This window comes from Acanthopagrus latus, chromosome 3 (assembly GCF_904848185.1).
Source record: "Acanthopagrus latus isolate v.2019 chromosome 3, fAcaLat1.1, whole genome shotgun sequence".
Classification (NCBI taxonomy): Eukaryota; Metazoa; Chordata; class Actinopteri; order Spariformes; family Sparidae; genus Acanthopagrus; species Acanthopagrus latus.
In genome coordinates, this window is record NC_051041.1 from 22,181,284 (window position 1) to 22,206,111 (window position 24,828).

Here is a 24,828-nt window from a genome sequence, read left to right on the forward strand (position 1 = left end):
AAGCTTTCCTGTCGCTTTATCCAGATAAAATTAATTCACTATTAATTAACCCTAACCCTAACAGTCGGCCACAGTTCACTGGTCAGATCGCGGATTAATTTTTCTTTCATCAGCTAATTGTCGCAGCGCTGATGAACAATATTTACATAACTACATCAATAAAGTGAGTGTGACCACAAGCCACGAGAAAGGGAGTTCATTATTAACTAAATGGCTATTCACATCAAGTGGATTTGATTCGGGAAGAAGTGGACCTATTCCACTCAATCTGAATTGCACTGTCAGACATAGTTAGCCTTCCGTTAGCGAAACACCCGACATTTAGCTCATGGGAAAGAGTCAATCTCTGCCATCTTCTGGTAGTGCTTCCAGTGCCAAATGTGAAAAGGGCATTTGTCATGTAAATCACTGATAGAATGACATTTTGCAACACTGTGTGTTTGCCTTTTCACGGTACCCTTCAACATGCCAACATACGCATGCTCTTCCTCCCGGCCTCGCTGGACAGCAGCAAGCAGACCTCTTTTCAAAGACTCACCTAAGTCTGGAAGGAGGCTGACCTCATTTATAACATGTCCACTGGAGGGCATCACTATTTTCATCTGGGTCACAAAGACAAGAGTTAATGCCCTCCATCTAGGAGTAACAATCACGTTTATGTGACTGAACACTTCGAGCAACCTGAGAGCCTGCGCATATCCATTACCTGGGCTCCAAGCAAGCGAATACAGATCAATTCTCTGCTATGAAATCTGGGACTATCAAAGGGCCTTTAAGTCATGCAGGTAAACCTATTCGCGCAACTCCAAGGAGAATAAGGCGATTTGGGATAAAAGCCTTCTTGGCACTGAGCAGTGATTTCATTTTCCCGAAACACTGGCACCTTTATTCTCGTTCCCGTCCAGTCGGAAGCCATGTTTCTCTCTCGCCCGGCTGATGCTTTTGAATCCCTCCGCTGCTTCAAACGCCGCATCGCCACTTTCCAATCACACAAAGCATAGAACTCTTTCTTCTAATGATGTCCTCCGCCACAAAACCCTCCCTGGCTGTTTAATTTTTAATGAGAAAAAAGAAAGAAAAGGAAAATCAAACATCCACATGCACCAACATGTATATATACAAGTATGTGGGAATCCATGCGCAGATATACTTTAGGCTTTCATGCAGGGTAGAGATATAAGCCACCTCGTACCACAAAGACAGAGAAGATGCTCATTTATATAATATTTATACAATATTTTTCAAGAAGCAGGACTTGTTGGAAGCCTCCTCGCTGCCGCCCTTATGAAATATTTACACAGGGAAGCTCATCTTCACAGTCGGTAACGGCACACATTTATTAATCAGTTCCATCTTCTAGCTGCTTTGCTGTTCCCTCGCTCTACATGTTTGAGACATGATTGCTTAAAAATTGCTTGTATTAATAGGGAACGCACACCACGGACCCGAATGTGAGTGATTATTGTCCCGCTGAGTCAGAGACGAAAGCGATGCATTCAAGACTTTGCCGCAACTACATACTTGAGACACATTTTCATCCCCGCTCGGCAGGTGGACACAAAACACAGCCGGTGCAATCGTTTCAACGCACTTTCCTTTGTGTACAACAGCAATTTCCCGCATGCACATGAGTAAAGTGCAAAGTAATAGAGCGAGTTGAGCGTTTGCAAAGAGCAAAGCCATTGTTTTTTTTGTTTATTTCACTGAAAAGATGATGGATGGAGAAAATCATTCGACCACTTCCCAGCTAACCTTGAAAGATGGCCCAGTGTCCCTCCACATTTTTACAATGCTTTTGTCAGGAAGCAGTGCAGTGCCTCACACAGCAGTGGAATGATAACAATTTGTTAAGATTCCCCTACGTTTCTATCTCTTACAACGCAGAGTCCAGCATTTGAGCTGCGGTCTAGCTCCACAAGTTACAACACATTTGATGGAGGCGGAAAAATCGAACATTTGGCCCAGCGCTGTGAGCACTTGAAGCTGTTGCTTTGAGAGAGACTCGTGTTCACGAGCATACGGCTCAGGTCAGTGCTGCATCTGTCCGTGTATACACAGCAGGGGAGGGAGCTCGAGCCGGCTTCCCGACCGTAGCGCGCCATGTGTTTGTGTGGGACGGGCCAGGTTCAGGGAGACAGCGAGCCGAGCGTCGGCACAGTTGGTGCATCAAAGGGAGTCAAGCTATAACATTTGTTGATTACACAATCTGTGAGTCGAACAGAGGATACGGGTGGAAAGTGTTTGTGATGGTAGGTTCCGTTCAAGAGAGGGGAAAGAAGAGGAGAGCATATTAAAGAAAGATTAAAGAAAACAAGAGCAACACTGATGGATAATCGACGACACTTTTTCTCTTCCTCCCTCCGTCTGTTTTCGTCTCAGTATCTGCTCCGTGCAGCAGCATGACCTTTAGCGAGTAATTCTAGCGCGGGGCCTGAGCATAACAATATATGAAAATCCATAGTGCCTGCTGCACGCTGAGCAGACCGAAGACAGCAGGCTCGGCTGCTGACAGGCCGAATCCCGGCCCTCCACCCAGACAGCTTATTATATCAGCAGCAGCCCCGCTCCCATGGGGGAGGCACAGCCACGACTCAGCTCGTCTTCCTCTTGGAACGACTCGGCCTCCACAGCAGAGCTAGTCACAGTTCAGAAGCCAGGTTCCAGCTCTTCAAGTGCACGCACGGTATTTTTAGACAGAATTTGAGACATCTGAACTGTTCCTCCAACCGACTGTCAGGAAGCTGCGACAGTTATTCACGCTCTAATACAACTTGCACTGATGTCAGAGTCCATTCAAAGAAAGAATGAGCCAAATCTGTATCACAATCACAACTGATTCAAAAGCATTCACGAACATCTGCACTAAATTCAATTGCTGCCATTATTCAACATTTTCAGCGCAAAATCTCTCAGCAGGTCCGGTAATTACCAATAAAGACACAACAGTGGTTAAATCAACCCAAGCCATTATCAGAACCCCAGACCTTGGACTCTTGAAAGATTAGCCAATGAGCTAAAAGCGATCCAAATCAAATCAAAATCAAGTCCCACGGTAACATGCTCAAGTATAGCAGCCATACAGCTAACAGGGTAATCCTGCAGATGAACAGAGGATTATAGGCAGCTTATTGGAACAGTTCTCACAAATGATATAACATGCACAAGAACACTGTACATGGAGTAGTGCTGGACAGTATGAATCACTTTGCCGATTTACATCTGTCCGTTCAGGTCAAATATTCACCATCAATGCTAGCTCTTCATCTCAGCATTAGCAAGTTCTGTTTGTGACTGTCAGCAACTTTATTTTGAATCATCAGTTCAGTTCAGAAGGCTTAGCCAAGAGTTTGTCTGGGGAGGTTATTAAGAACTAATAACTTATGGGTTAAGCTTCTGGTGCCTGTCGGAACTAGCATAACAAAGAATCATGATAACTGCTGCACCATCTGGCACTTTCGTTAGCCAGGTGGGCTAATCAATAATAATAGTGTTGGTAGCATTCATTGGTAAAGTTGCTAACCTTTGATCTAATCTTGCTCTGGTTAAGTGACATGCCCACATTTCACGCACGGTATCATGAGGGCTAGAAATAAGGTAACTATGAGCACTGTTTAACCAGTTAGGCTAGCAAACACAGCTAAGCGGGGCGACATTGTGTATAGTCATGCCAAATGTTGTTAGCTTAGTTTCTTGTGATTCTATCCATGCAAACCATTTCAAGAGCGAGCCCATCAGCAAGGTACAGTCAACAGACAAACAATAAGGCTAACAAACTAGCATGTACAAAGTTTTGCCAACTTACCAAAACATGTCAGTGTATCTCAGTAATATCAAACTCCAACAAAAAAAAGTCTTCTGTTATTATCAAATGAACACTTGATTATTACATACATTTCCAGTGTTAGGGATAAGAACAATCCTTATAGCGCAACAAATACACATCTGCAAACATGTTAGCCTTTAGCATCAGTATCTGTGAATTAGCATTGTGCTCATTCAGTCACCTTCAAGCCCCATCCTGGTAAATCACTGCTAAAAATGGTGTTTTTTAGTCATCAGTGAGGGGAGCTACAATACTTAGAACTAAAAAGTGTCTTTGTGTTGAGCTCCAATACTAAACACTGAAAACAACTTATGCTAAAAAATTATTAGCACAAACAGTATTTAAACTCCTAGAACACTGTTTCTGAATATGTCTCATACTATCAGCAAGAAGGTATAGCTTATGCAATATCGATGCCAAAGTTAGAGCAGTTTTCAAGGTCTCTAAGAAGAGGTAAATCTCAGTGTAGTTATTGCTTGCACAAAAAGTCCATGGGGACATTTGTGGGTGCAGTATAAAAGGTAATTATCTAGATTCCACAATACCCATAGATTCCCATAGAGGACATAATTGGCATTGTGTCTGCTGACCCCTAAACAAATCTATAGCATCCACAGTTTGCTCTCAGGGGTTACAAATGTTGCTATTCTGCTGCTGAGGTGAAGGAGAATCCTGATAGAGTTCTATCCTTAGTTTCAATCGATCTGCTGACAAGCAACACCCGTCTTCCCTATCGTCTCATTTAGCCTCTCCTTTTTCTTTTCCTTCATCCATCTCCCCCTCCTCCAAACCGTCTCCAATGTCAGCTTGTCGCTTTTTAACAGCCCTTGATCTTTGCTAAATGCCTTGGGCCTAGCGCGCTGCTGCCTGAGCTCCCCTGGTATCGCTGCTCTAGATCTTTCCGTCCTGCTCCTGCCAACCGCAAAACTGGCAACAGGACCGCCAGAACTCGACCTTCTGGCCTCTCTCCTTGTTCCTAAACTGCCCAAAAGTGGCTTCAGATGCGTCATGTTGTGCTGGGAGTCACGAGTGCTGCCGCGGTGTCCTGGTTTAGTTTTGTCGCTGAGTGGACAAGACACGGGAGTAATGGAGCTGAGAGCAGTTAGTCTCTAACCCTTGTGCACTTGACATACAAGCGCTCAGGTTTTAATGAGGCTGTGGTGCGCGCACCCATTAGCTACAGTGCAGTTATTCAAAAAGTACAAACCTGCATGCATCAGGAGAGAAATGTTATTCCTTTAACGGCCGTTCGGCAGCGTGGACAGCTTGAAAAGCTTGTGGTTAGGCTTAGTTGTAGCTCCGGTGTAAATGATATTGTAAGGGCAAGTTAAATAGGACACTGAATCAAACCTCTCTCCTTTCAACCTGCCAACAGTATCACATTGCCTGGGAGGTGAATTGTCCCACATACACCGAGAGCCCAAAGAGTTACTGTGCTGTTTTTTCCAGCTCCCCAAGGGCTCTAAAAAAAGGGGACATCCCTTACTGAGAGAGGCCTCCAGGGTGAAGGGCTTTCGAGGCAGCGAAGTGTATTTTAGCTCGTGTCCCAGAGCAGCACGCTACATCGGCACGGCACCGATGCCCGAAAGACACACTCCTAGCCACGTGCGTAAACCGCACGCACTTGTCTGCACACAGTCACAAAAACACACTCTGCAGGGACACACACTTCCCAGGATGAGGATGGTAATCATTCTCCCGGCATCAACTTCCTGTCTTTGTTGCTGGAGGCAATCATTCTTTTAATCAGGTCAAGGATTGTGGTAAGAAAGCAGTGATAAAAAAAGACAGACAGCTTCCAGGACCACTGGGCATCAGATTTGGCAAGCTGTGACACACCCTCTATGATATGGTGGCATCTTTTTGCATGCATTTTCACCTCAGACGTGTATTTGGTATAGTGCCCTCTTGCTTTTTGCAGTGCATTTGTGCTGGGACATGTTAACCTTTTGGCTTGTTCCCTGCTGCTTTTAATATAATTTGTTCATAAGGTAGCGACAGCGCTACATTACAATGTAAAGTAGGAGGATTTTGCGGAACAACACAAAATACCTCGACTTACAAAATGCCGCAACATACTTATCATATATGTGTATAGAAATAAAACAATGCCTTTACATCCAACTTTCATAATTTGCCCACACAAATGTGGGAATAAATGTACGAATAGCCAGGGTCAGTTCCCCTCTCTAAGCTTTCATCACATAGACAAAATCTCATCACCAGTCATCACTCATTCATCCAGAGATGTAGTGAATGTAAGTGGATTCTGATAATTTTGGAGTAGATGTTATTACATGCAGGGACCAGGCTTTGTCTTTGTTGAACTGCCACAGGACAATTTTGTGGGGGGGGGGTGGTCATTTCAGAACCCAAGCAGAGGGTCAGCAGTGGGGAGGATCCATGCAAAAAAACAACAAAAGCACCGAAAAGGTGACAGAGAGAGGAAGATAGTCATACTGTGGTGAGAAAAACAAAAGAGGAAGCTCTGATCATGTGGCGCTCGGGAGAGTCGGGGGTGTGAAAAGCAGATGGGGGAGGCAGGAACATCAGCCTTCTCCAGCTGTTTGCTGGCGCACACGCTGACGACAAGGTTACGACCCCTCTGGCTTCCACATTTTGCCTTCCCCTCTTCATCTTTCCGCTTCATTTTCAAACACCCTCTTTCTCTCCATATCTCACTCTTGATTCCCCCCCACACACACACACACACACACATATTCCCGCCGCTGACTTCCGACGTACTGTACGACAGTCTCTAATGAGCCGGTGAAAAACACCAGCACAAGCGGCTGTTGATCCCATCCCCCCCTCCCCCCTTTTGACTCCCGGCTCCTTCCATCACGCATCCTTCGAGATGTGTGACTCACAAAACAAATGCACTGAATGAATCCGTAAAAATAACGACAATTTTGGCGGCGCTCGCACGTCGTGCGTGAGTAGGTGAGCTGTGGGTGCCATGCCGCTTCATCCTCGCACGGCATATATGAATGTTGAATCGAGATATCAGCTGCTCGTGGCGTGTCTTGTGCTGCTCTTTTCCTCCCTCCACACTGAATCCCGTTATCTTTACATAATGCAAAGTTGTCCCGAGGAGATCCGCAAATCCTCTCGGTGTGTTACACTTGTGATTACGCTGATTGGGGCTCTGATGTGTATCCCCCTCTGACAGAATGGGAAGAAGGGGGGGGTGAAGCCAGGCAGCTCTTGCCTAAAAGTCATCACATTAATATAAGGCAGAGGACATTGCTCTCTAATATACTTACATAAAGAGGATTTAGCCTCCACTTCGTGTTCCCACAACCATAATCTAACTCTCACTCAGCCTTCGCTTGTTCCGTGCAACTTCTCTCTATCCTCGGAAGATCTGATCAAACGCTGTTGATGACGCGTCGCTGCATAATGCAGCAGGTTTCCGGTTCAAAGGGACGCTTTAATGTGCTCGAGCCAGGCCGAAAAGGAACAGAAACAGAAACAATGCATCCATTGTGTTTCAACTGTGGAAGTGCAGTGAGGTAACGTCAAGAAATGCGATATGTAGAACGAACGTGTGCGACTCAAAAAGGGCCGCAGCAGAAATATCACGCTTCAGTGCCAGGGGATCGAGGGTTGACTGGAAATCTACGCTGGCTGGCCACATCACAGCTGTCTCACTTTCACATTTCCTGCGCCGGTGACGAAAAAAGAGACAAAGCATCTAAAAATACCAGCACACCCCTACAAACAGCCGGCTCAGCGAGAATTTCCCCTTCACAAGCGATCATGTCGCACCGACGAGGCCCGAGAGCTGCATGATGGAGACATCCCACAATGCAGTGCAGCGACTTCTACAGTACTGGCGCCCGGGGCTCACCCCGGGATCAGATGGAGAGCTCACGCGTTCAGACAACTCCTCCGCTCGCTCGCAGACCCTCCTACTGTACGCTGCCGCCCTCGTCGTCTCCTGCGGGCTCGGCTCTGAAGTTCACACTTCAGCCGGAGCGAAGAATCACATCCTCGCTGGTTAGCGGCTCCCCCCCGGTTTCTCCTTTCAACCACGAAGATGCAGATTACGACTGCTGGAAGTGTGACTTTTTACTACACCTGGGTGAGAAGAAAACTCGTCGGGAAGAAAATCTGCTCTTCACTGTAGCTCTGCATAATTAGCCCGTTTCATTTCAGCTCCAGACGGGACGCTTTGGAAAGATGAGGGCTAAATGATAAAATGATGTACAAGACTTTCGTGAGATGTAATGTTGCGTGTATAAAAATGATGAATAATGATTGTGAGTTATATGGATCCCCCAAAAGCTTTCACCAGGGCAACTTCTACCTATCCTGGAGTCCACGGGAAAAAAACAACAACAACAAAAAAAAACACAATTTATTAAATGACAAATACTTAATTAAATACTTAATTAAATCTCACTTAAATCAATCTTAACAAGACTGCAAATGTTAGTTTCCTGACACTTTTCCCCAGTGAGCGGCACCCTGGAGAAAATACCAGCAAGTATCTTAATTTCCTAAATTAATGAAGAGTTGAGGAGCAGACGTGCTGCCTGATGCTGCTGCAGTTTAGGACTGTTTTCATTATCAAATAGTCTGCCAACGACTTTCCAAAATGAGTGTTCTGTCCATAAAATGTGCAGTTAGAAAACAGGAAATTCTTACTTTTAAAGGTGCAGTCTGAAGACATTTTAATCATCCTTTTTTGCATAAACAAACTAAATAAACAAGATCTGATTATATGTGGCGGACCCTGCCACCTTTCTAGCTTCAAACTGTGTTCTGTCCTTATTTTTGCTCTGAGAACAGCTTGTTTATCCGGTTATTCCACCTCCAGAACTACACTTCTGCTGCTCGATTCAGGGGACTGTTGCTCGCTTCGAGCGACCACGAGCACACCGACATGTTGTTATCACATTGTCATAGGATGCATTGTTAGAATAGTGACAATACTTAAACTTTTGTATGACTGCAATGACCAGAACCACTCTGTAATAAACAATCAATAATCTAACACATTTTCTCTAGAGGGGATTAGGGCGACCAATCAGTGAGAGCGATGCACATGATCTGTACACATCTGTGCATTCAGCTTTAGCTCGCTCTCTCTCTCTCTCTCTCTCTCTCTCTCTCTCTCTCTCTCTCTCTTTTCTACCTCCTTCACACTCTCCTTTTATCGCTCCTCTCTCAGGACTTGTTTACCCCTCTCGTCTTTACCGCCCTTCACACCCGTCCTATTCTCCATCTGTTTTATTCCCCTCCCTGGTTAATATGTAAGCCAAAACACAGACACGGCTCACATCTCCACTGTGCAGACTAACAGCTTGCACAGCAGCACAGCAGCGCTCTGATCAGTGACAGGCTCGTAAGCCTCGGTGCAGCCGGCGTCGGTGCTTTCATGTGAGACCGCTCTGTGGTGCTGCACTGTGAGCATTCTGCTGCGGGTCTGCAGAGCGCCGAGGCTGCTCTATTTACAGCGGACAGCCGACGCGTCCCCAGCTGTTTGTGCGCTCTTAAGGACGGGTCCCTTTTTTGTCCCTACGTCACGTCGTCAACGAGCGCGAGGGCAGAACAAGCAGGAGAAAGTGTGCGCTGGCATGATCCACAAATGTTTCGCCTAACAGGCAGCTGGCGGCGGGAAGGAATGCAATCAACATGTTTGTCAGGCCGCGTGGATACACGTGTGTTTTGGTCAGAAACTCTGAATGCAAAGACAGCACAGCTTCTTTTACAGAGACAACTTTGTGCACTGTCTTAATGCTTTTCACTGAATATCTGGTTCATGGTGCCGTTGCTACTCAGTCGGCCTGAGTGAGTACTGGAGAATCCAGAACAGGGAGTATCATCTGAGTGGGATGTGTCAATATTTGTATGTGGGATGAAGAAAAAAACCTCATCGGGTATCATCTCATCATCATCTGTCATCTCTGAGCTCATCTCAGGCCTCGATACATATAGACTCCATATTCACATGTGGCCACTTCTAAGAACCCGTAGGAAAAGCTTGTTTTGGGCAGAACAGCATGGCGCTCCTGTGGCCTGGCAATCGTGTGTATTTAGCAGAAAAGCACTGCGACTCTGTGCTTTGGGCAGAAAAGTTGTAAATAATTCAACTTCCAAATACCGCCAAAGAAATGACTTTTCATATGCACCCTCTACCGCCGACATTGTCCCGAAGCTCAATTCTTTGGTTTTTTTTGCCGTTTTTTTCTGCCTACTTCCTGGTTACGTCCCACCCATTCCAAGTAGGAATATGGATACAGATCATTTAGTTTGTTGAACAGATGGAGGTATAGATGATGGTGTACTGGCTCATCCCTGCCGCTTGGTACGGCTGCAAAATATGTTCAAAATTTCACTACAACAATTTTTATTTCTCAATGATAAAACTGTGAAAATCACCATAATGTGGCATCCCTTGGGGTCTGTAACATGTTTTCTTACTTCTGGACGACAGGATTTATAGACCAGGGCATCTCGGTGAACTCTTTTGGGCCGTACATTTTTGCCTTCATCAAAAAAATTGCAGCTTCTTGCGATTTGGACATTGCACTCGGCCACGTTTGCAATTCAATTTCATCCGGCTAATCGAGCACAACAGCTAAGAGTTTGGAGCGAGTCAATTCCTGATCAAAACAAACACCAAAGTAAGGCACAGGCGTTACAGCAGCTCGCATTATGAGGGTGTCACGCTGTGGCCCGGGAGGCAGACGGCACCTTTAATTGAGCAGCGTCTCCGAGACAATACTGCTCTTTTGCTCACAGAAATGAGGTTGCTATGCGATTGCGCCAGCAGCTGAAGAAATGAGTCTGCAGTCATTACGGCTGCTTGTAAATGCATCCAAGCCAGCCGGCGCCAGATCGATTTTTCTATTTCTGATTGGCCTTCTGTTATTGCCCTGAGAGCTCTGCGAGGGGCTGGCTTGAGGGGGGCGAGGACGTTGAGCTTAATTGATGCTGTCACGGTACGAAACAGGTTATAATTTTTCACCCGTAACGTTTCAACTCGCTCCCCTTGCTGTCGCAGTACAGCCCGGCTCTCGTATAAAAAAATAAATAAACGCGGGCACAGCATGCACTACTCTGTTAATGTTCATGCGGTTGCGGTGGAGGCACAGCTGGTGGTCATCCCTCCATAAAATTCCTCACATTCTGCTCGGGCGTAGGATAGAGTGGAGCTTTCACGTCCCAGAGGGGCAATTTACCTTACAGACAGCAGTCAATAATAGTAAATACAGAAAGTATGACAGGACGTGGCGCTGAATGTGATTCATCGATGAAGAGGGATCTTGCATGTTTGTGTTCCTCACCAGATGCCTCGAAACGAGATTTAGCAGGTTTGCAGAAGCATTTTATAGGCAAACTGGAAGGAGTCCAGCGATGGCTGGTATCTGGTTTCTTTACTTACTTCTTTACTCTTGATGTGTTCAAAATTCTTCATTTGAGGAGGGGTAAGAGCCACAGAGCGGTAAACATTTCATGAATTTGTTCATGAGTCTGGGTACAAGGGCTCGACCAAAGTGGCTTTTTCAGGCCCGGTACTGATACCAATTATTCAAGGAGACTAGAATGCTGAAAAATAATATTTGGGACTAAAATTCATTTGAAGTAAAAGTAAATCTCTCAAAATTTTGAACAACCAGTGAAGAAGTGAACCTCAGAACAGTTTACTTTATTTCTAGGTTCCTAACCTGAGTATTTCTATTTTTTGCTATTCTTCCTCTCCACTACATTTATTAGATACATTTAGTCACTATTTACATTACAGATTTTAATTTTTCAGTGTTTGTAGGCTATTAATGTGACTTGCTGCCAATCAGATGCAGATAATCAGAAAAATGCTGAATAACGGCCCGATAATCAGTCTTTTTTCTGCTGTTGCAAAGAAGTCTGGAAAATATACGTACATTTTTCAGGATTTTTGAGGCAGTGCAGTCAGGACCAGGGCTTATCCTCTCCTTGTTAAGGCTTAAAGATTCACGTAATACTGCTTCATTAGTTCAAGCTCAAGATTAAATCAACCTCAGCGATCTTCAATAAAACGTATTTATTTGGTCTGCCAAATACGTACCTTATTCTGCATTCCAACCATGAAAATTTTGTCTTTCCAGGCTGCACACTCATTACAATTTCATGTTGGTGGTGGTTCTTGTAGTCTCGATGCTTTTGCGAGGAGAGACCATATGCAACAAGGTCAGTTTAAGAAGGCAGTGCGACTGCTGATATGCCCGTTTCTTGAAGTGCGGAAAAAGCCTCACGCTGCCTCACCAACCGGCAGGATTCAAGCAGGCGATCTCGCGTTCCAGCGCTCTGACATGAGCTCTATATGATCCAAACCTCTTGCAGCAAAATACCACAGGGTGGATATGAACTGTGTGCCACTGTACATGGGGCACAAGCCCTTCCAACTGAGCTTCTGGGGCACTTCTTAAATGTATTTTAATATGTGGTCTCTGACAAACCGGCAGAGACAGTCTGACAGCTTCATGGTTTTTCTGGTGGTTAATCTGTGACCCCTGCTTTAACTCCCTGCCTATCAAGAATCCTGGCACAACTCAAGGCAGTGACGCTGGTGAAGGAAAGATGTTCTAATTGTTCCGCATACTTATAACAAAAGATTCAGACACTGCTACAGGTGTAATCAAACATGTTTATGCGTGAATGAAGTTTGGAAATAAGGTGTACGTCTTTCTCATAGTGAGGAGAGGAAGAATGCCATGGAGCAGCAGCAGCAGCTTTGCTGTACTTGCAGCAATAGTTGTAGTTGTATTTGTACCAGTAGCAGCAGCAGTAATAAAAGTCACAGTAGTATAAAGGCTGTAGTAGTAGTAAAGGTTGTGGTTGTGGTTAGAACCTGTCATGTTAGGCCCCCGGAGTCAATATGTGGAACATCTGAGACTGAGTTTCAGTTTCTGTACTCCTACGTTCACTTTCATTGATCCCCTCTACATATGACGTCCCGCCTTCCTGTTATACTCCGTGGAAGAGGAGCTGAGGTTCGCGACCGTAACTGACTGGAAGAATTCATCATTCGCGTGTTCTGTCAGAATGAACGGGGACCGCCTCCAAAGATGTCGCGGTCTGTGTCTCTTCATCGAAGACGAAACACAGACAGAAATTTGTGCGACATAACGTGTCCGTAATGCCGCCTCAATCTCAATTGACTTCTCTTAAAATGTCCCAGTTTGGACATTTATAACAGTGATTTAGATAGAGGTCCAGTCATTTTCTGTCTTTGTGCAACTACAGAGTGTTACAGTATGATCAGAGGAGCCGAGGGGAGCTTTGTAAAAAGATTTGCCGGCTCCTTTGACAGCTGCATCACAAAGGTCCTGCACCTCGTACACAAACAATGACTAAGGGACTTATGGGGCTGAGCTGTGGTTGAAATCGTCCCCCAAATAAGGCTGCGTGCATCAGGAGACAAGCTTAACAATTCTCTTGGTGGATATTAAAGGCGCAGAGACAAAATGAATGGTGCCCCTTCCCTGTACCTTGACATTCTATGAAGGGTACACATCAAATCACAAATCCTGTCCAAATCAGATTGGGAGTTGGAGTTCTGTTTGTGAAGGAGAACACAACTCAATTTCTTGGAGTGCACATTGGCAGGCATAACAGATGACAGGGGTATGCTGTTTTTCCCAAATGGTCCCTTCCTTCTCACCTGAACGATCCAGCCTCTTGTGCGATACATTCTCCTGGCCTGGCTCCATTACTGATTTAGAAATTCACTGCTGAACTTGAGTCTAGAAGTAACCCTAACCCTCAGCGACTTCTGCAGGCCAAACACGGCCATACAAAAGACCGATATCACAAGAAAAAAAAAAAAGCTTGCAACCTACATGACAGGATGATGGCAATGGATCAGACAAACGGACAAACTAGTCCACTTCCTCCAGGTGGGATGGATCAAACAAACAGCCTCAGGAACAGCAAAGAACAAAAAAACATGCAGGTCATCACCAACTCCAGCTTTCTTGTGTGAAAGGTGGACCGGAGGAATCTAAATCAAGAGAGCACCCCTTGAGAGTCAGTCTTTGCCAGAGAAAAGAGAGTATTTTTGTAATGGGTACTGTACACCATCAAAGTCTAAAGAGACTAATTAAACTCTCCATCCCTTCAGACCGAAACTACATTCTATCAAGGCGCCTTTTAAAGATGGACAGAGACACAAGAGGAAATAAAAATTGTGCTGAAAGATGATGACAGGCTAAATGAAGATAGACAGCGGGAGATCTGATGACTGAATCGGAGAGATGGGGAGAAAAATAACGCCGTGAAGAGGTGAAGCGCGGGAAGAGAAATATCCTTGAGGCCGCGGGGAAGTGAAGTGATAGATGGCAGGGGAGGAGATACAGAGGCAAAGAGGCCGAGGCCGCTTTGAGATATGATCTCAACAGAGGTATCGGCGGTGGAGTGCGCCCGCGAGTGCGTGTTCTCCAGCGCGCATTATCAGTCGAGAGCCGTTGGCCCTTTTCATGCCAAAGAACACACACATACACGCTCGCTCACACACTTTTCTCCCCCCTGACTTCATTAGCAAAACTGCATGCAGAGCTCTGGGAGTAATTGGCTGCCCTTTCAGCCTCCTAATGGCAAGTGGAGAGGGAAGGAGAGAGAGAACGCGAGGTCAACTGGTGAAATTACTGTCATTTATTACAAAGCTCCACTTGAATCTTACTTTCTGACTAGTTTTTTTTTCTTTCTTTCTTTCTTTTTGTATCCTTTCTCAGTAGCTACTATTGTTTTAACCCACGGCTCTTTTGTGTTGCTTTTCACTTCCTACTTAAATTTATTTTTATGCTTCTGTTGGGGGACAAAAGAAGGAACCAAATACTTGGAGTGAGGCAGACCTCCCAAGGATTTAAACAAGCATGTTACCGAAGTATATATCATACGATCAAATCATATGATATATACTTTGGTAACATGCTTGTTTAAATGGTGGAATGTGTGCACTTACTGAAGAACGGTACGTAGGTGAAAGGGGAAGGGGACTACATAAACACAGAACACTGAGTGTCTGAGGGAGTTATTGATGTCTCCTAGCTTGCCATATGACACCCCTCAGTACCAACACTGAATTGTTCAGTCCAACTTAGTTGTAGTCAAGAGTCCAGACTTGTGGAAACAGGCTGAGAGTGTCTCAGATAACATGTTGCATTAGGGCCAAAGTAGTTCAATTTTGAATTGAAGTGATGTCATTGACAGATAAAGAAACAGTAAATAAGAAAAAGTTTACGCATCGGATCTTTAAAGATGCCCACTTAGGCCATAGAGTCCAAGCTTGTAGTTGACGCATGCTTCAATAAAAACTCTGTAGACCACGTTCTTCGTTTTTACTGTTCACTGACACTTTCTTCTGTCATACAAAAGTGCATGATAAGCACAATAAATGTAAAATAACAGTGGTCCAAAGCAGGGTCAAGAACTTGTGAGCTGTCAAGGCTCCACAACTTCAACTAAAAAAATCTGACAAGCACAGGGAAGCCTGTTAAAGTGAAATTCTTCATGTAAAAGCATAAATACGAGGTCTTATTCAGTGTCACGGTGTGTTAGACCATGGATTAAACTTACACTTAAGACATTTACTTAAGTATAGTGAGGGTAACTGTCACTTTTACCTTATTTTAACACAATGTTTTTATGTTGATTAAGGGTCATCATGACCATGATAATAATTCTAAGTGCTGTATCGTAGGCAACTGGACTTGTTTCAGTGTCTTGAAGACATTTCAGCGCTCATCCAAGAGGCTTCTTCAGTTCTAACTAACTGGAGGGGGGATGCAGGCTTTTAAAGCCCTGTGTGGGAGTGTCCTTAAAGAGTCATTAAGGACACTCTGTGACACCAACCAAGCTCATGTGGGTTGCTTCAGCAGTTAGTTAGTAAGAACTGAAGAAGAAGCCCCTGGTTAGAGGTGAAACATCTTCAAGAAACTGAAACCCATCCAGTTGCCTATATATTGTATTGTATATAGATGCTCTACAGGTGGGACCTTCCTTGAAGAAGGAGGCCAGAGTGGAAAAGTAAGCGGCTGCCAGGGGAGGGGCTTGTAGTAGCAGAAGATCACGAGGAAGCGACACGAGGGAGAAAAAGAGGCTCAGCTCGAGGATGTTTCAGATACTGAGGCATGCCTATGGCTTCAGTAGATGACGCTCTGCTGCTGGATGACCCATGACTCAACAATTGCTAATTTCTTAGCAACAAGTGAAGACAGAGAAGTGCCTCGGTAATGACAGTCGTTCCCAGAGTAAAAAATAATACACCAAGGCAGCAAATGGTAGAGAAACGATGAAAGGGACTGAGTAATTCATAGCACCAGTGTTAAAGGCACTGTATCACATCCCAGGTGTTCTTTTTTCCCCCATGAACAAAAGAGATGCACGCTCTTTCAGAGCAGTGAATACTGACCAAGGCTACACGCTGTGTGGTGTGAAGTGGTGTCACAGCTTTTTATTTCATATTATCAAAATCAGAAGTAGATACTGTGAATCATACTCCATCTCACTGAAGATTTGATTTTAATGTCAGCTCTTCTACACTGGGTACATGAAGATACTGTTACATAAAGGCAGCTGCTGCCATTCAGTGGATGGTAGAGTGCAGTTTTTCACTGGCTTTAATATTTGTAATGCATCTTTACTCTCACTTTTTGTCAGTCATGCTATATGCTGGTAAACTGAGTCAATTAAAATTGGACTACAGTGGGAATTCCAGCCTGTGGAGCGTTATTAGATGGGTTGTGCAGGTGTGGTCTGTTGCAGTGACGGCTGCTACATGGGTGACATATGGGGGCCAATTATTATATTCCTTCACAGGGTTCAAAGTCTCTCGCGGCACCCCTTCGTCCATCTCCAGCTGAGCAGCTGCTCTCCCTGTCTTATTGCGGGCTTTATCGGGCTGGATGTGTGACGGGCCCCTCCCAGTAGGATCAGGGCAGATTAAAGGGCCGGCGGCGCTCATGGGAAACACAGACCTCGTGTCAACCCATGCAGGCCACATCCCACTCATCCCACGCCCCTACCTATGAAAGACACAACCACATCGACAGACAGCTGGCAAAGCATGTAAACAAGAGTCGCTCTGATTCCCAGGTTATCTTGGTCTCTGCAGACACAATATTGACCATTATCAGTTTAATTTGTCAGGTAATATCTAGGCTGTTTGAACATAGTTGTTATTTAGTCAGTGCATTTAGTAAGTAGAGCTTTATAAAATGAGGAGAGACAGGCCTCTACAGAAGTCAAGAATGGCTACGCTTGCTGTTATTTTAATTTTCAGGCCGTTATCGCAAGCTCACAATCTAATTATATTCTTATCTCGGGGTAAGAAAGCTTAAAGTCTTGTGATAAAGGTCGAACTTTATCTCGCCAAAACCAAAAAGTCTATTTCTTCTCAATTTGTGTTGAGAAAATGGGAAGGAAGGATCATAAGAGCTGACCGTGACATTCTGTGAGATACATCCCCTAATTATATTATATGAGGGCATTTACATTATGGATAATTATTGTAAGGGAAGGCTTACATACAGTTGTCACCTTAAAGGTGTAAGATATAAGAAATGCCTCATTTATACTCCAAACAAATAGGGGGCAGTATATCACAAGCTATCTGCTGCTTACTGTAGGTTCTGTTAGCTATTTAGCTCAGTTAGCCATGCCGCTAGTGGTGAGGAACAGCAACTTTGGTTTTTGATGGGCCTAGCTGGTTAGCATGCTAACTGCAGTAGATATCCTCGCACAATAAGTAGCTATCATAATGCCAACTTGTATTCTTCCACACTGCACCTTTAGAGCAGATGCGATATTGCCAAGTTAGTATGTAGTAAGACTGAATTGCAGTCTGGTGTGGTCAATCAGGTTTGAAGTGGGTGGGGCTAATTTGTCACAAGGTGAGGTCACATGTTTCTGTGCAGGCAATTAAAACATTTGAATCCCCATGCGGTGACAGCTGTGGGATTGCCAGTCAAATTAAATCAAACAACACACACCTGACATGAATATATTAGTTTTTAAGTGTTAAAATCATCATAAGTATTAATAGCTGATTTTTTTTTTTCCAGAACACTAACTTTATTTGTTGTTTATTATTCCTTCCATATGTGAGTATAATTCAAAAAGATGAACCACAGTCTGTGATGTAAAGTCACACTTGCAGCAGAACAACAACATCCGGCTTCTATTTAACGTAACTTAAAAAAAAAACAAAACAAACAAGCAAAAAAAAAAACGAAAATAATTTCAACTGTGGTCTTCTTCTCTTCTTAATGGCAATCCTTATTATTCTAATCATGTTGATAATGGTTCATGGGAAAGTGGTATTTGCTTTTAACAACAGAGAAATACAGACAGAGTGCATCGTAATTCTCATTAAGGATAAACAGAACAATTTCCTCTCCATTACTGTGTTTTACCACCAGACCACAGAGCCATTTTACACTTAGCCTTCCTCTATTTGTTATTCTCCTACTGATTACACTCCCTTTTTTACATAAAGCCTTCAGAGCTCTCCTCAGAGAAAATTCCACTGGCCTTCCACATCCATCATGCTGCCAAAAGATGTGCTAACAGCAAGCCTCTGCGGGGGGTCGGGGAGGGGGAGAGTTAACCCGACCCAAGGCCTGGAGGACTCCACCAAGATCTCTGTTCTGAGGTTTGAAAAGCTCCAAGAGGCTGAGCTTGTCTGTGCGCTTCTACCCCGTGATCCACCGCTGACCTGAGCTCATGTGACGAGACAGAAACCTTAATTCAAAGTGACTTTCAGGCCGTGGAATTATGTATTCCATGCATACATGCAGTCAGGGCCGTCTTGACAGGAATTCCTGGCAGCGTCACATGACAGCAAGGTCATGTATGTGAGCAACACTGTTCCTTTGAGAGCATGTGGTATAGAATAGTGAGCCACTGAGGATAGGAAGAGGTGATAATGACACCATCTCTCTCCCCGTCTGCACTGCAAATCACCGTCCTCACTGAAACACACCTTGATTACAGCATCTATCATTTTAACACCTCGGGGATAAAACTTATGCTGGTGTGCGTGTGTGTGTGTATGTATATACACACACACACACACAAGCTATGAGTGTGTGTGCGCAGGAGAGTGTGTTCATGAGCCAGGCTGGCTGAGGGTGAGGTGCTCCAGCTCGCATTTATCTTCTTATATAACAACTAGCCTAGCATTAGCGGATGCAAGGCTAAACGCTGCCTCAGCCCGAACAAAACATAAGCAGCAGGATTCTGGAATCAAATTGAGTTGAGCAGGTTTCCTCGGGACTAGATCCCCAAATACAAATCAATTAGTCGGAACCGCTCCTCCACCGTGCGCCGCATTCCCATTAACCCCGGGTCACAACCGACGGCGGCCACATTACCGGACCCTTCATCTTCAGTTTGATTACTAGCCGCCCTAAATGACATGTGCAGAATGACCACAGCGCCCTCTGACACCACAACCACCACTCATGAGACTCCTTTGAACTTTCTAGACTCTCAGCGCAGGATCTCACTTCTCGGTGCCTAACGCCAAGCCTGACAGCAACCAGTTAAATCTGGAGGGATTATAAGGAAGGGCGCGGAACAGCTGGGTGGTGTTTAGGGAGGAAAAACGTGGAGGCAGATGCATCAGGACTGCATCGGGCATAGGCGGGGCTGTTATCTCGAGGAAGCGGGGAGCAGAGGCCCTAAACACCTAAGTGATGGATGATGATTAAAGATGGCATGCCACTGTATGCACCCCGAGGGCCTCCGGGGCCTCTGCCTCTTATTTTATTTATTTAGTCCTCAACGCGGCTGTCAATGAGCGAGAGAGGCTCTGCTCAGTGTTCAGTACGGATAAATGATAAGTCACGTTCTGCAACATGAGAGAGCAGAAGACAAGCTGCGTTATAACCACACTGATCGGTTAGTAAGGCTGTTATCAAGCTAATACAAAACAGTGAGATCAGCAAACCCTCAGACCTGCAATTAAATACAACAGCATAGATAGTGAATTACTATTAAAGGGGCCCTGTGTAGTTTTTGGAGAGGAAATTCAAGCTCAGAATTTTGATATTTACGTTATGAATCAGGTGATTATAAAGCTCATAAGTATTTTTTTCCATACGTGAATAAACAAGCTGTTCTCAGGGGAAAATAAGGTCCCCAGAACACTGTTTGAAGCTAGGAAGGTGGCAGGGTCCGCCGCATATAAACTAAGTTTAAACAGTCTAAAACTCTATTGTCCGTTAAGGTCAAGTCATTTTGTAATGAAAACAAATGAAGTTTGTTTAGAAAATAAAAAACAGTCAATGAAGATGTTTCTCTTCTTTCCCAAAAAACTGCAGAGTGCACCTTTAAAATACTACACAATAAGTTTTTGATTCCTATTCTATTAACGTACGAAGACAAAAAACACGATTCAAAAAGCCAATTTGAAATATTAGAAAATAATGTAACTGCAGTCTGAACAGGAATACAGCAGCCGGCGCAGTTATCAGGGTTGAAAGAAGCGGATGCAATGTCCCCCTTTTTCCCCCTGCCTGCCTCAGTCAGAGAGATGGGACTTGAATGCACCACATGGCTCCAAAACAGTGAGAGGAGGAGGAGGAAGAGGAGGAGAGCTGGAAGATCCAGAGCACCACCATGCGCATCCTTGTCCCGTGTCAAGATCATTCATAAAAAATGGCAGGCCGACACCGCTGTCGCCCTCCGGGCTGCACACAGGGAGCTTTTCTTCTCTATTCTAACTCGATTAAAGCGCAGCGAGGATGATCAGCCTGAGTGGATTGTAACAAAACATCTGTCTTAATGCAATGAAACACACAGCGGGGGTGAGGGTGGTGGTGGTGGGGGGGGCTGCTCGGTACGGGGATGTTTTCGGAGCACATACCGCTGGCTGCGCTTCACTCGGCGGTTTATTGTCAGCGCGCAGCCGAAAACACGCACCGTTTCTCCGGGTAAACAAACGCGTCTGCGCCGAATTCACCCCAACACAACAGCCACAGCGTTACATAAAAAAACAAACAAAACACATCTAAACACTAGGTAGGTCAAAACATCTGCGATGTGTAAGAATGCCGTCCCGTCTCCTTACCCGACAGAGCCGAGGTGGTGTCGGTGGAGGGGATGAGGAGGAGGAGGAGGAGGAGGAGGAGGAGGATGTCCCTGCTCCGGATCAGCGGGGCTGGAGCGCAGGGCAGCCGGGGGAGAGATTGCGGGGATGCTCGGGCTGCTTTCCTCCGGTGCTCCTGGTGGATGCTGCTGCTGCTGCTGCTGCTGGGACCGACCGAGATCTCCGTCTGTTTAACTACTACTGCTGCTCCTCGCTGCACACTCACACACGTCCACGCGCGCACACGCCGACTGACTGACTTGCCTGGCTGGGTGACTGGCTAAGTGGCCCGTGGCTACAGCAGCCGAGCCCCGCAAAACATGTTACCGTGCAGGCGAGAGGCAGCAGTGACGGTGCTGCGGCGCGGAGCTGCTGCTGGAGGCGGAGGTGGAGGCGGTGATGCTGCTGGAGTCTCCTCTCCTCCAGGGCCCGGGACGGTTCGGGACGGGATAGCAGCGGAGGACAGTGTGTTTAAGCGGTGAGCGCCGTTGGAGTGGATTTTAAACGGGGGGATGGTTTGGCTGGATTACGTGGTAGGGGTTTAATTAGACAGCGCAGCGCCTATTGGCACCGACGTTGCGCACAGCCCTCCTCCTTTCCTCCTCCTCCTCCTCCTCCTCTCTCTCTCTCTCTCTGTCCCTCTCTCTCTCTCTCTCTCTCTCTCTCTCTCTCTCTGTGAGGCAGATAGATGTGTGTGTCAAAACATAGAATCATGGCGCACCATGCTGTGTGTATAATAATACAGTTCACTGCGCGTTACTTTTATCCTCGATGATGGAGATGATGATTGCTATTGGGGCTGCATCAAGCACATACATTATAAAATATAAAGTATCACTGCAATGTGTGTGTGTGTGTGTGTGTGTGTGTCTGGGACCCAGAAGAGAAAATACAGTGCTTATCATACGGTTTTTATATATAATCTCTGTAATAGTCATTGTGGTTATGCAGTGATAAAGCATCCTGGTCTCTATGGAAGGTCGTGTGGGAGAGTATTGTGTTATCATTCTGATACGCCTCCGTCATCTTCTGCCTTTCCACAGTGGCATTTCTGAAATTCTCCAGTCAGGTGCCGCTGCAGCTGAAGGGGGGACATTATAGAGTCATTCAAATCATTAGAAAAGGAGCAGTAAAAATATGACTTTTTTTGTTTTCCGACTTTCAAGGGTGAAAATGATGAAGAGTGAGTGGACTCTCTGTATGATCGCGCTTCTTTTCATTGGATCCCTTTCTTTGTCCACCAGTTAAGAGTCTTATGAGTAAATCCCATTAAAGCCAGTTAAGTGGAGTCTGCGTCTAGTGTTCACCTTAGGGTGCTGCTCCAAAAGCACACAGAGGCCTGGATAGATATCGGCGCCCAGCGAGCAGCTTTCAGGAGAATACATCGTGCGCCATTCTCGACCACAGTATCAGTTCATAATAAACGAGCGACTGACAACTTTTTTGCTTTAACTTCTCATTCTGAAGTTAATACTGTTTGTACGGTGTTATGGTGATAGACAAAAAAAAGCCACCATCCTCGTAGAGAATGGTGCTGTTTAAAACCCTCCTTTCACTGCTCAAAGGAAGCACGACTGTCATCGTGCAACCAAATCAGGAAGGGACATTATTTTCCCCGGTCACTATCCCCAGGTAAAGGTGGAGCAACTGGAATAACTGAAAACCTCACTGATGGAGGCAGCGGAGAAGGTGAAGAGGGAGAGTGGAGAGCGGCCTAGTGCTGTGTCGAAGTCTGTTCCCCAGTGTGACAGTGTGAAATAAAGGTTTATTTTGACCGATCCAGAGTTGGTGATTGTTGGAACAGTGGAGAAACTAACCAAGATGTTCCGCTGAGTTTTACATATCGTTTCTTTTGAGTTTACATGATATGTGTGTTATATGATGGAGCCCGGTGGCTTTGAGGGCGGCATTCTAACCGCTGGTTCTGTTTAAACAAAAATGAGGCTGTCAGAAATTTGGGGCAGCTGTGGCTCAAGGGGTAGAGCCAGCGTCTTCGTATTGGCAGGACACTGGGTCGATTCCCCTGGTCTGCAGGTCACAGTGTCCTTGGGCAAGATACTGAACCCCAAACTGCTCCTGATGTGCCGGTCGGCACCATGCACGGCAGCCAACGCCATCAGTGTAAGAATGTATGTATGAATTACTGGGAGTCGCTAAATGCCCCAAATGTAAATGTAAATTCAGAATAACAATCTGAGTCTCTCAGTGGCAACAAACAAGCACTTTAATTGGATGTAACACTGATGCAACTGCAGCCAGTGTCTTGGTTGTCTTGGTGAGACGATTTACTGGACCGATTCCAAAAATGTTTGTACCCATTAGTCATTTCAGCACCTAATACATAAATATAATAACAATAATAATATGGGCCTAGGATTAAAAACGCTAGAATCACTCCTCAATGCATCAATGGGAAACTGTGACATCTCTCAATTTAGCAGGCGTGACATCACCACATTTCTGATAATGATCTGATGATCAGAATCAGAATCAGAATCAGAATCAGATGATCAGATGATCAGATGATCATGATGATGATGATGATGATTCACCTCCCACCATCTCTCATCCCTTCAGTGGAGCAAACCCCTCAGATGTCACAGTCGCATGCTTTATTCACGTCATGATTTATTCAATGTTTCCACTGCACTTTGTTCTTATTGATGTACCAACGTTTCCACCTCAACATTTTTCACATTAATCACACATCGTTCGTGAATGCACGTAAAACTGGTGCATGGACACACACTTCGGGCTCTTCACTTGTGTTTAGCAGTGTCAGTGTATTTCATATGGAGGGACACACACGCATACATCAGAAAAACCACGCTTCATATCTGACTCAGACATCGGACAGTCTGTGGATGTTAGTGTTGATGGGACAAGCCGGGTACCAGCCATCAGACACACACACACACACACACACACACACACACACACACACACACACACACACACACACACACTCACATACACTCTGGGGTTTGCCATCTGAGCCAGACATCAGCCATACTTTGTCACACCTCACAGAACTTGAGAGCTGCGGGAAGCTTTTTTTTTTTTTTTATTACCTCAAAGGCTGAAGATGACTCACAGCCGGTGGTCTCGCTGGACTAAGTTTGGCTGCTCGTTGAAGGGACAGCTGGCCTGCTTAACCAGAGCTACCACAACAGGAACATTAAAAATGACACTTTCCCTATAGGGAGCACGCGGGCGCCCGGAGCAGCAGCAATTACCTGAGACAATCCATGCCATGATGGATTTTAGAAGACGGAAGTGAGGTTTCAAGGATGGTCAGCTTCTTAATCAGCCAGTGCAGCGTGTGATGATCATGTCTCATTACCCTTTTGGTCATTAAGGCAGCACATATTCTGTTGACATGGCCGGTGTGTGCCGGTCCCTGCTCCCTCCATTCGCTTCTGCTGCGGGGGTGAATCATTCGCATACAGTAAAGCTCCAGACTCATTCCAGTCATAGCGAATGTGATCATGACATCGCAGTCGATTTTATAGCTCTTCGCGGAGTGCAGAGATGGAATAGAGGCGAGTGCAAATACAAAGTTAAAAGTTATGCGTCTGCTGAAAGGGGATCACTTATTGATAAATGTTGCAGCCGAGATATCATACACTGGCATATAAACGAAGGAGGGAGGAAGGAATCACAGCGGGGTTGGACAAATCAAATGCAGAAGGAGATGCAACCGAGGATGGCAAGAGAGGAATTATAATGTCCGTGCACAGCTTGAGTTTCACATCATGGGCAAAAGGTGGTGCAGTGTGCTGCATTCAAAGATCCTGGTTAGATGTCTGAAAAGGGGTGCTATACAGTTGGTCCCAGATACATCAGGTGAAAGGACACTGACGCAAGTACAAATGAAAGTCGTGGAAAGAAATTTGACTCGACTCATCCAGATCGTGACTTT

The 24,828-nt window shown here is 45.3% G+C and overlaps 1 protein-coding gene across 2 annotated transcripts in view; it reads right to left on the minus strand.

The window, feature by feature from the left end:
• Positions 1–24,828, minus strand: part of LOC119017132 (hippocalcin-like protein 1) — a 95,671-nt gene that overhangs the window by 24,000 nt on the left and 46,843 nt on the right. The window contains exon 1 of one of the 2 annotated variants that reach the window (XM_037093585.1): positions 20,889–21,528. The exons of the other annotated variant lie outside the window; for it this stretch is intronic. The gene's annotated coding sequence lies outside the window, so the exon portion shown is untranslated. Of the gene's footprint in view, positions 1–20,888; positions 21,529–24,828 lie in introns of those variants that run through there. 2 annotated transcript variants of the gene reach the window in all.